The 13,199-nt window shown below is 46.0% G+C and overlaps 1 pseudogene; it reads left to right on the top strand.

Moving 5' to 3' along the window:
* Positions 1 to 5,320: 5,320 nt before the first annotated feature.
* LOC145389856 (cAMP-dependent protein kinase catalytic subunit 1-like) overlaps positions 5,321 to 13,199 on the top strand; it is a 64,241-nt pseudogene continuing 56,362 nt past the window's right edge.

Consider the following 13,199-nt stretch of genomic DNA (forward strand, 5'->3'; position numbering starts at 1 on the left):
GAAATTTGTACTGGAGAGCATGCTGGCCTACTCTCTGTGTAACTGAGACACTGAAAAAGTTCAGCAAAGGGGGATGGTCAGGAACTAGTCCTGAGGGCTGATGAAACGGGAGCTCCAGCACTCCCTGTCATCAGCTTTCCATCCACCTCGGGAGTACTGCCCTGCTCGACTGGTGCTACAGTCTACTCCTCTAAAGGTTCTGTGAATGCAATATTATTTATACTTAACTGGTTAGGCAACCTGATATGGTGCCTCACAGCTTCCTTCCTTCTCTCTGGCCAACTAGTTACTTCTCCATTCTCTTCATCGTCTTTCCTCCAAGTTTCCTCCCACTTTCATCCAATCTTCCCCATAGTTTCCTTCCAGTTTCCTCCTCGTTTCCTCCTCGTTTCCTCTCAGTTTCCTTCCAGTATCCTCCCAATTTCCTCCCAGCTTTCTCCCAGTTTCATTTCAGTTTCTTCTCTCTTCTTTCTCATCCAGTTGCGTCACCCTTCAAGGACCTACTAAGTGGTTTTCCCTTTCCTCTTCTCTTCTCTCTCTTTCCTCCTACTTTCCTCCAAGTTTCCTCAAATTTTCCACCGTTTCCGCTGAAGTTGTCCTCCTACACCTCACCAGCTTCTTTTGGGAGTATAGGGAGGGACAGGAGGGACGTTTGTACTGTATAACCCGGGCAGCGAAGCAGCTTGGTTATATCAGTGCCACCACGTGAAGGCTCTCACCAGCACGGTTCAGAACTCCAAACACGTACAAGCATTATAAACACACACACACACACACACACACACACACACACACACACACACACACACACACACACACACACACACACATTTATTCACAACCGAGCCATTTGGAAATCATCTGTTAATAGGTGGGCAATTTTATCTCAATATGGATGACAGGCGTACGTGGGGTAATCTTGCTGAGTGTGGGTAACTGTCTGGGTCCGATCGTGTGCTGAATGGGGTCGCTCTCCCCGCACTTATATATTCCTTCATATGATCTGTACTGGCAGGAAATCCCGTCTCTGTGCCAACGTCTGAAAAAAGAAAAAGAATTATGCGGTATTGATGTTAAGGAGAATGGGTCGACAGTGGTTCATACCCCAAATGACTTTACATGCATATAGTAAAAAATAATCCACATCGTTGTTCCATATAATATCAAGTCGTGGGCACAACCAAGAGGGGAGTGGGAGACGATTAGCCTGCCCCCCCTCCCTCCACCCTTCCAACAGAATAAAGTGAACTGGAAGGTAGCTAGTCATTTATCATCATCATCATCATCATCATCATCATCATCCAGACCTCTTTTCCCACTCCAAAATGATATAGATATTAATCAAAGTTTGCCCAGTTGAATGTGCCACACTCCCATTCACTCACCATTATTTTATTTATTCATTTAGGTATTAGTCATTGTTTCCGGGGTTGTTTCCTAGAGTAATTAACAATATATATATTTTTTATGGACCAAATGGTTTCCTGTAAGCCAAGAAACCATTTACAACGCTGGGTGGTAACCATATAACCAAATCATACGTGTTCCCTACGTGTCAAGTGGGTTTGTGGAGGGTTAGTGCCCCTCCCTGTAAAACAAGTAACTCAGAGTCAAATGGCCACCCCGTACGGGATTATGGCGTCTGGCAATAGATAGATAGATAGATATTTTTATGGACTGCTCTCACCCTGGCATTGCATAGTGGCAGTAATTGCATGAGTCTGTATAGTCATCGTGAGAAGCTCATCAGGGTACAGCACTGATAACACGTGTAAAGACATACCACTACACACACTTCTAATGTCCGCCCCCACGCTGGATTGATCTCTTGTCCAGATATGAGGGTGATGGCTTGACAGGGATGTTGTATAAGAAGTATGTGCCTGGGAGTGAAGGAGGCTTTTGTTTAACGCTCTTCTTCCTTGATCATACACGGAGGCAGCTCTGAAAACAAAAGAAAATATCCTTACTCTTTTATATTCAGTCTGTCAGATGTATGGACTAACATCATTATATACCTACCAGTGTATATACGTGGAAGGAGAATGAGATATCGACTAGAAGAATGTATGCGAGTGAGGTGGAGGGGGGAAAGGGAGATTGAGGATGAGATGGAGGGATAGAGTGGAGAAATATATGAAAGAGGGTGATGTTAGTTGGAGGGAAGGCAGCTAAATGGTAGGGGACAGGGTGACAGAGAGGAAATTTGTGGCTACCCCATACGAGAGTGAGGCGTTGGGCTATAGATAGATAGTATATATGTGTGTGTGTGTGTGTGTGTGTGTGTGTGTGTGTGTGTGTGTGTGTGTGTGTGAAAGGGTACCGGTAATATTAAAATTGCAGAAGAATAAAGACTTCGCATTAGTAATAATTTAAAACAAATTTTTAAAGAAACATTCAACTGCATCCCTTATCGAGCATTCATCAGTTTTCAGTATTAGATTTTTTACCGCCTTTCTCTCCCTGTCCCATATTACCTCCTTCCTTCGCTGTCATCCTCTCGTCCGCCCCCTCTGCCTCCCTCTTTGCAACCTTCCGTCCTGCCATTCCTACTTCTTTCCCTCCCTAAATCCCTCCCTATCTCACTACCTCCTCTTCAGCCATTCCTTCTACCTCTCTCCCTCCCTGTCTCCATTTCAAAACCATCCTTCCCCACAACAACATCTTCGCCTTCTTCCCTCCCTTCCTCCCTCGCTTCCTACCTTCTTCACTCCCTCCCTCCCTACCTCCCACTCTGCTTCCCTCCCTCCCTCGCTTCCTACCTCCCTCCCTCCCACCCTGCCTCACTTTCACCCATCATCCTGCCTCACTCTCGCTCACCTTCCCCATATCAGCCTTGTCTCGTCCTCTTGTTGTGTCCAGAAGTGAAAGTTGGAGAGTGGACCATGTGTTAGAGAGAGAGAGAGGAGAGTGCGCGTGCGTACGTGCGTGCGTGTGTGTGTGTGTGTGTGTGTGTGTGTGTGTGTGTGTGTGTGCACTGCTACTGCTACTACAGAATAGTAATCTGTAGTTCCACCCCAGAAAAAAAAGAACTTGCATCTACAAGCCTTTATCAACTTTGTCATGATGATGCTGATTTGCACCCAATATATTTACTCTTCCCACACCCCAACACCTTCCCCCTCTCCTCCTGCCCCTCTCAGCCTCTAGTCATATATCCACGGGCTATACCTTAATAGATGGAAGGTAATTCCTAATGGGGACCACCTTGAGCTGCCTTCGTCACTAAATATAATTGGTTAACGTAATGGGATCCTATAACAACCATGACCATCTAACAAGCTATTATGTGCTACCTTCGTTGAGCACCTGTGTGAAGAGAGGCAACGAAAATGCGTGTTTAAGGCCTACCAATGCTCGGTTATACAAACAACTCTCAATCCCTCCTTCTCCTCTCCAGGTAAGAGAGTGTCATAGCGTGGGCAATGATAGCTGGAACGTGTGAAGTAAGTGATAAATATGCTCCCAGATTTTAGTCCTTTTGCAGCTTGATTTCGTGTAGGTCAGTGGCCGAAAAAGACAGTGCTATGGCCCAACAACACGTCCTTTCCATAACAATGTACGTGACCAGCATAACATTCTAGCGTTAATTTACTGTTCCCGCTCGGCATTCACGATGGATAGATGGCAGTTTTTGGCCAAGTTAGAGTAAAAAGAGCATAGTTGGTCCGCTACCTGGCCCAGCACGACGGTGGGATAAAAAACGTTTGTGTAACACAGGGGCTCCAACTGTCACCCTCGTGTTTGTTGCTGTGTCACTTTGGTATCTCCAGGTTTCTCTCTCTTGTCTCCTTATTTCCCTCCTTCCATACCTTTCATTCTTTCCCTCCTCTCTACATATCTGTCTCTGCCATCGAACTTGGAAAATGCTATATCAGTTTGCTTCTCTGTTTGGTGGATAGGTGGGCTGTGGGTCAAGGAGGAGTTTATCATATTTTGAGGTGGATCCGGATCCAGATACAAGAAATCATAAATTATACTGGCGTTAGCGGAGGTATGCACTCTCTGAACGCTTTGTATTTGCTGTGTCATTTGAGTCTCTCCTCATTTTTCCCATCTCTCACTATTTCCTTCCTTCCGTACCTCTCATTCTCTCTGTCTTCTCTTAATATTTGTTTTTGTGACATTATTTTCATTTCACTCTCCTCTCTTTGTATTTCCTTCTTTATCTATCACTCCTCTTCATAATTTCCTCCTTCCCTGTCTCTCTCCTCATTCCTCTCCTAACCAGCCTTTCGTTCTCTCCCTCTTATTTCACTGCTTTCCTACCTTCTTCACTCCCTCTTCTCTCCATTGTTTTCTCCTTCCTTACTTCTCCTTTCCTTCCTCTTCTGTCCTGTTTTCTTTCTGTCTTACCTCGCCCTCTCACTCATTTTCTCCATATTTCCCTGTTTCCCTATCTCTCCTTCTTTCCCTCTTCTCCCCGTATTTCCTTCCTTCACCATCTCTTCAAGTATCATGTTCACCTTCTCAAACTCTCGCTCTCTTCGTCTTACCGGAACATTTCTTTGCTTCCCTACCCCTCCTTCTCTCCTTCTTCTCCCCCCCCCCTACGTCTCTCTCATTCTTTCTATATTTCCCTGCTAACTTTCTCTCCTTTTCTCCCCTTATCTCCAAATGTCCCTAATTTCCAACTCTCCTCTCACCCTCTTCCCTCCTTATTTCCTTCCTTCCCTATCACCTCTTTTCTATATTTCCCTCTTCCCCCTCGTCACTACTTTTTAAATAACGATCCCCCCCCCACCACCACCACCACACCACACCACACAACACAACACCACACCACACCACCGTCACCACCACCACCAGTCATTGTTGCTGTGTCACTGGTCACCCTCATTCGCCACAATTGTTCTGAAATAAGAGAGAAGGGTGACGCAGGCAGTGAGGTGTTGACATAACTTTCAATTATTTGCCCGTACGAAATTAGTCACTAGGCCACGATTCACTCCCTTCCAAATTAGTATCACAATGGCCACGAGTCATACCTGCCCCTTATTCCTACACCTTTCCATACCTACCCATATTCCTAAGCCTTTCCCTACCTGCCCATATTCCTAAGCCTTTCCCTACCTGCCCATATTCCTAAGCCTTTCCCTACCTGCCCATATTCCTACACCTTTCCACATCTGCCCATATTCTTACACATTTCCATACCTGCCCATAGTCCTTTATCATAACTCCTTCGCATGTAACTATAACTCTAATATGAAACAGACAATACATAAAGGTGATGGAGTTAAGAGTGGGGTTGGATGGGAATATGTGGAAGGGAATTTGTAGTACCGTATATTTCTGAGTATACGATAAGGGGTTAAACATGACCAAGATCCGTGGTACCTTCAGCTCTGTAGATGGCCAGAGGTTGTCACATTGTAAGGCTGATGTAACTAGTAATCAAGGAGCTTCTACTCTTTATCACCGCCTTGCCAGATTTCATTCAACCACAGCATAGAATTTAAGATATGAGTGGCCCAAGTCAGTGAGATGAAGGACAAGAGAGTGTAGTGTAAATATCCCATAAGTCAGTGTTCTTGGTCTCTCAGATGATGACTACACTGAGGGGTATTAGTGTAAATAAACCGCTTGCCATCATGGGCTTAGTTCTTTGGTTCAACTTACCCCATTAGATGTTCACAAAAGGACCGCTGCCCCTGTAGTGCCCTGCTACTTTTGATGTTATCCGGGGGCTGTAATTTCAAGTGGTTAGAGAGAGAGAGAGAGAGAGAGAGAGAGAGAGAGAGAGGAGGGTGGAGGAGGTTACTTAGTTACCTGTACAGACCACCGATTTCTTAACTTACTTTTTCCAGACTGAGGGAGATGGTGACGGTGGCGGGGGTCTACAGCAGGCCAGTGGAGCGCCGACCCCGAGACTGGGCTGGTGACACTGATGGAGGCGGCTCTGGCCAGGCTAATCAACGCTGACCCCATTGACAAGTGGTCTCAACTCGACCCACAGCCAATTGCAAGGTAGTGTGCTTTGAAATTGTCGATGATGGTATGATGATGGTGATGATGATGATGATGATGATATAATGATGATGTGGACCTATAGCAATGTGGTATTAAGACGACCCATAGCTAGTTGCAAGGTATTTGGCCATAGCACTTTAATCTGGTCGTGTGTATGATGATGATAATGACTGATGATTTGATTCTGCACAGCCATGACCAAGAGTTCATCGGAATTTCTCAGCCAGCATTGCGTCGTATCTTGCGTATTTCTCTTTCCTCCCCAGAGACAGGGAATATCCTTCCTTCCCATACTCTTTTCTTGTGTACTTCATATTGCTATCACATAGAAATAGTTCATGTAACAGCCCACATTGCCACAACCGGTAGGGAATGTGGGCAAACTTTGGCTGTCCCGTACCACACCACTCTGAGATTTTAACCTTCCTGTATTGCAACGTAGTATATTGATGATGTGAGCTTAAAGCAAGGTACTGTGTTAGTACTGTCCTTGGGTGATGATGGGAACGGTGAGACTTGCACGGAACCACTTTGATTTTGCTAGTACTGGCCAGAACTACTGATGATAAGGGTTCGTTATTGCTTGTGTTAGTTCTTGGTGATGACGGCAACCTGTTGCAAGGCAAAAAAGTCAACTTTTCTCCTCGGTCTGTAACTTTAAAAGGTAGTAAAGGAGAGATGACTGAGATAGCGTGATCGAGTTATAGTGTCCAGTCACTAGGCGTACAACGTATCCGAAAGGGCAAGGGTAAATTTGTGGCCCTTATTTTCTGCAGCATTTGTCGTTGTTTTGGCAGATATCTGGTACCACTGGAAAACAGCTTTCACCACAGTTTAAATATGTGAAGCAGAGAGATTTAAGGTAACTATAAATTAAACTTCTAAAAATAACTCGTAAAAAGTACCCTAGTGGTGCAGGTGGCCGGCCTTCTCCCGGCTGTTTGTCTTTACTTGGCGCGGACGAGTACATCATATTATCTGGCTGGTGGAGAGAGAGAGAGAGAGAGAGAGAGAGAGAGAAGGCTCCATTTCTCACATCGTAAAGTGGAAGGTAATCTCTATCTCTCCTTATACCCTAGATAGATTGAAAGATAGATAGATGAGCAAAGATTAGTTTGCCCCTTCTACCCTAGAGCAATATAGTCTCCGTCATAACCATTCCGAGAACATCACTTCAATTTTCCTTCTTGTTACCGCCAGACGATTTTATTCAGCTTAGGAAGGATGACCTCGAATAAAAGCTTTTCGCGGTCACCTACATTCCAGTTCACGGTACTCTGAATGACAGTGGTAGCGTACGAGCCAAAATCCACCATCATTAGTCTACAGTATAGCCCTTGTTACGGTATATTTCCCTGGTGTGCTTGTAAGTGTGCTGTCGCCTTTTGTTCCATATTACAGGTTGCAGTGTAGACTTCGGAGCTCCCTTTTCTCAGCGATTTATTGCGTGTATTGCACCTCGGCCTCTTGCTGGATGTTATTAGGAAAGTTGTTGTTTGTTTCTCGCTTTTTTCAGCTGGAATAATACCTTCAGTAGGAGAGGCTTTATGTTAGAAAATAAAGCAGCGTAAAAAACGTAAATTCTGGTTAAAGAGGATCATGACCATTGTATTGTAATTGGGAACGCGAAGGGGAAGTCAAGTATTGTCCTATGATTTGACGGTAATTAAAGAGACACCTGTAATTAAAGGTGATTAGCCCACATCCCTCACTGCAGGTACGGAAAGGTGAGACGTGTCCTATCCTCATCAGGTATTTCAAAAATTGTCGTAACCAATAGGGAGCTTGTCTTTACATTTGCGCTTTCAATTTTAATACTGAATCCTGGCTGCAGCATCCAGGTGACGTCCTGTTTATTCTCGTTATTACGAGACGATTTTATTCAGCATAGGAAAGGTCTGTCGTACTGGAGGGGTCATCTCTTCCTGTTCTATAAGTCTGTCCTGTGTTGAATGAAACTGGAAGAAAATATTAAGGAATGAAGAAGGCATCCCCAGGGTCAGAGAGTTGATCAAGCAAACCTAAGTGTGTGTGTGTGTGTGTGTGTGTGTGTGTGTGTGTGTGTGTGTGTGTGTGTGTATCTTTTTCTCGCTGCCATGGACTCACCTAGGTATTCCACTGAGGCAAACATCATACCCTTATACTTAGCGGAGGGAACATATCGCAGTCAGGGGGTTCATCTGTCCATCCCCGAGTTTGGCATCAGTTGGGATTCGGAATAATCTTTTTAGTCGCGTATTCTCGTCAGGTAAGTAAGCTTCCTAACACCTTTTCCTTACCAGTTTATTTTTGCTTGCATCTCATTAATAATTCCTTGCATGTTATTTTTGCCTTCCATGATGGTGTTTAAAAGATATACGCAATATACAGGAGAGTAGTAAGGCACACTATGGAAAATAATTCGCTATGGATAAGGTGTCAGGGAGCCACCTTAACCGACGAGAATACAGGCCTTAATCCCATCAGTCTGAGCATTATTTCCTTCACTACTGCAGACAGAGTGGCAGAAAAAAGAAGATATGGAACGTTGTGGTGGCGCTGTGGATGTGCTGGTGTTTTTAGAGAGAATGGAGAATGCGAGACTGACTAGGAGAGTATGTGAGTGGGGTGAAGGTGGAGGGGGTGTGGGAGAAACCGAGGATGAGATGGAGGGGTCGGGTGGAGAGGTAGATGAGTGAGGAGGGTGTAAACTGGAGAGAAGGAAGCGGGATGGCAAAGGATAGAATGACCTGGAGACGATAGATTTGTAGCCACCCTTTCCTAGATTCAGGTATCTTACTATAATACTCGAAGACAAATTAGAAGAGGCCTGGTCTAAGCTGAATGAAAACGTGTGGGTGATAAGAAGATACCGATGCCGAGAAACGTTTGTATATAGAAAGGATTAATGGGGGCCTTCTAACAAATTTACAGATACCGAATAACGTTTGCATATAGATGGGATTAATAGAGACTTTCTGGTCGATATACCGACACTGAAAAATGCTTGCATATAGAAGGGGTTAATGGAGACTTTCTAACCACGTACTCAGCGTAGGTCAGACGGGTTCACCTGACAGCACCCCTCCACCTCGCTCTCTTCTGCCCAGCGAGAATAAAACGGAAAAGACGTGATCCTATCGTATCTGGGAGTCCGGGGAGGTGCCAGATTCAGTCACGTTGTTACTACACGTGCGAATTTCCCGCTACTGAGTGAAATCTTCCCTGGTTAATGCCTTGAATCCCGGTGATGTCCATTCTTTTTTTTAAGTTTATTCTTGTTATTATAGTCTGTTTGTTTTCATCTGACGGAACCAGACCACTCCCACAAAGAGAATGCTAAGTCGTGGTTGTGTGAAATTCAGTGGGCCTCAGTTAAGAGATAGATATGAGTCTCCTTGGTTACTAGTCAAATCTGCTCTCCAGCACGAATGCATAAAAAAATACCCCGCCGAATTGAAAGGGTTAAATTTGTTATCACGGAAAAGGAAAAAAAAAGTTGATAAGAGATAGTTTTCCACCGTTTAGCCGCAGTTCCTTCTTCCATGCTTAAAAAAATAAAAAAAAATTGTCCCTCGGCTGAATAAAATCGTCTGGCGTTGGTCATAGAAACTGGTTAACTCCTTCAGTCCGATGACACAGTTTTATTTTAATTCTGTCTGTCTATTTCTGTCTCTCTGTCTGTCTCTGTCTCTGTCTGTCTGTCTGTCTCTCTCTCTCTCTCAAGACGATTTTAAACTTGGAAAAGACCCTTAGTGACGAAGGGATTAATGAAGGCTAGATATAACCCCTCCAGTTCGACAAATCCCCTTTAAGCTGGATAAAATCGTCTGGAGATTGCACGAATAAGATTACAGTACTCGTAGTGAAAGGGTTGTGTACCACATTAGCCACACCGCACACCCTCAGTCCTCGAATTCTAGGACAGTGAATGAAACGAGCACTCCTCTTGCATAGCTTGGCCTGGCCAGTCGTCACTATGCCCGAAACTTCCAGCGACTCTGCTCGTGCCTGCGACCCGTTGAGGGGGGCACCAAACAGCAGCGTGCCGCCAGGAGCCACTTCCATCCAGGGATCCGTGAAATGGTTCAACGTTAGATCGAGTTACGGTTTCATCAAACGCCGGGACACTGGCGCTGATATTTTCGTGCACGCTTCTGGGATCTTTGCACCAAATCCACGGCATTTCCAGCGCTCACTTGCCGAGGGAGAGACGGTGGAGTTTCGTGTTGTACAGGCGTCCAAGGGTCCCGAGGCTAAGGACGTCACTGGGCCGGGTGGTGTTGCTGTGCAGGGCTCTGCCCGTGCACGGCGGCGTCACCCTGCCCAGAGACGCCAGCCAAAGGGTCCTGGAAGTGCTGGCAACACAAACACACTCGTTGCGATGTGTATCGCGACGGCTGAGGCTTTTAGTGGGGGTAGCAAGGCGGTTCTGGCTGTTCTCCTTCCTCAGATCTTTGAGGAGAACGGCCTTCCACGCCTTGCTATTCCCCGAAGCTTCACCCGCGATCCTCGTCTCCCCCCTCGTCAGGAGCGTCAGGCCCGGTGACAGCAGCCACCACCACCTCGCACGACACTGCGAAAACGGCTGTGTTTGGATGCCCCTCTCAACCGGACGACTGGCGCCACCACCATTGAACCTTCGATCACCGACCCGGAACCGTCACAGGCCATGGATATTGAGCATGGGGAGACTGTCGTGGAGGTCCGCCTTCCTTCGTCAGGAGCTGAGGAGGAGCGTGTCTCGTCCCCCGTCCCTCTAGTACATCTGGAAGCAGCGGAGCCCTCCTCCGTGCCCTCTCCATCTGCTCCTGACGAAGTGGAAGAGCCTCTTCCACCTTCACCACCGCCTGCCGCCATCGCTCTCTCTTCTTCTCCCCCTCCACCTAAGGAGAAGAGGAAGAAACAAAAGAAGAAAGGGGGAAAGACCAAGAGCGACCCCTCCTCCGTTGCTCGCCGGATCGAGGCCCTCCTTCCACCACTCTCAGGGACTCGTGATCTCGATGCCCGCACGGATGCGGACCTGGAAGAGCTACTCTGCTGCCTCACGGATCCGATCAACGACGCTGATACACTGCCTCTCTTCTATCAGACTTTGTATCAGAAGATCCGTGAGGCATACATCTCCAACTCCCTCTCTCCATCTGAGGAAGCCGCCATCCGTGAGGGCATCGGGTTTGATCCACCACGTGCTGCCCTCGTCAACTATATCGCCACCAGACTGCTCTCGTAACTGCTGAGCCACGCCTGATCTTGTCCTGCCTTGCTGCTTCGTCTTGCAGTTTTTGTCACCGCTATGCTCTCGTTTGAGAGCTACTTTATGCCACTTCTCTGACGGGCTCTATGTTTGCCCGTGTCCTCACCATGTTGTGAGGCAAATATCACAACAACAACAACAATGAAACGAGGTACACTTAAGAGACATAAGAGTTGTGCCTGGCATTCTGCTGCTCCCACTTAACACTTAGAGAGAGAGAGAGAGAGAGAGAGAGAGAGAGAGAGAGAGAGAGAGAGGGGTGGGGGGGTGGGGGGGAAATCCGTCACTTTCCTGTATTGTATCAGAGGGAATGATTAGGGGGAGAAGCATACGAAGCCTCTCCCAGCTTAGGAATATTAGGCAACAGAGGGAAGTAAAAAGTAGAAGAGATGAGGTGAAATATTGGGTGAAGTTTTTGTGTCTGGCTGTATAGTACTGTTACACAACTACACTTTCACACACACACACACACACACACACACACCTCAACCCCAGTGCCCTTTTATGCTCAGTGACCCGTACTTAGGCTATGGTGTCATGTGTTTACTTCTTTCCAGAGCTGAAAATATTGTCTGAGTATTAACCCTCTTATTCCCTGACATTTTATTATTCTAGCTATTTCCAGACGATTTTATTTAGTTAAGAGGGTCTGCTTGAAGTGGCAGGTCTTGATATAACCCTTAAGAAAGCCACGACATGCCGTGACCGGCACAACAGCTGAGCAGAGAAAAAATAATGATGCTCTGTTCTTGTCTAGCAGAAAAGTTTTGGGTGTTTCTCGGCTATACTTGGCTCTATGGGAAAAGAGAGAGAGAGAGAGTTCAATAGCTGGAAAGGAGACAATGCTTTGGTGTTCCTCAAAGCAGGGCAATTTTACAAGCCATACTGGGCAAGAGTTTTACTTATTGATGCCAAATTTTAGATGAAGTATTGTGTTCTCACTCGATTCGCCCACTTAAGAAAAGTATCCTATCCTTGTGTATGTGTGTGTGTGTGTGTGTGTGTGAGAGAGAGAGAGAGAGAGAGAGAGAGAGAGAGAGAGAGAGAGAGAGAGAGTACGAGGATGCAGACAGAAATAGGAACAAAACACATCCAGTCACTTAAACCTCAGACAGAGTACCAAGTGGAAGGGACTCAAGGTTTAGGCCACATTACAAAACACACACCAAAGCAATGTACAGGAAAAAGCACCACTGGGCCAGAAAAACAATATACGAAAAACAGTAGGGCCTTAAATACAAAAGACAACAAGGAGGGCGGGAGATCAGGCTGTGTTGATTGTCTTGATTGTCTCCTCTATCTGACAGAGCGTTGGACACTACGGGAGTCATTTCTGGTCATTGTCTTTTGTTTTCACCGTAACAGTGGGCCAAAACAGTAGAAAAAACAACAGAGGATTATAAACAGGAGGTAGGAAGGAGGGCGGGAGGGAGGGCTGTTATGTACTGCCTCTTCCATTCAACACAACACTAGCAGTTGGCCCTAATTATCTACGGGAGGATTCTCTCTCTCTCTCTCTCTCTCTCTCTCTCGATTTTTGTCTGTACTGCATTAGAAGGACGCATCGTGCCGATTGTGTACCCAATTTTTTAACACGAGAGAGAGAGAGAGAGAGAGAGAGAGAGAAAGTGTAAATTTTTCCCTGTAGTACACATCTCAGACACTCCTAAATAAACACACACACAAACACACACACTTATGTACACAGAACAGGCGAAACTTGGACTGTTACACCCGTAGACTTTCAGAGAGCATAGTTTCTTATAAAGCGATTTCATGGGCGACCGAAAGTTAGGTTAGGTCACTTTGGGCAGGGTTTGGTCTGATTAGGTAATTTTTGGTTGGGTTGGCTTCAGTTCGACTAGATATAGACGGATGAGGTTAGATTGCTTTAGAATACGTCGGTTTTGATAGGTTTTGGGTTGGGTTTTATTTGGTTGGGTTAGGCTGGGTTAGGTTCGGTTGGATTAGGTCATTTTAGGCTTGACTG

This window comes from Coenobita brevimanus, unplaced genomic scaffold, assembly GCF_032717465.1.
Source record: "Coenobita brevimanus isolate Jiangsu-jjx unplaced genomic scaffold, ASM3271746v2 jjx.HiC_scaffold_2552, whole genome shotgun sequence".
Classification (NCBI taxonomy): Eukaryota; Metazoa; Arthropoda; class Malacostraca; order Decapoda; family Coenobitidae; genus Coenobita; species Coenobita brevimanus.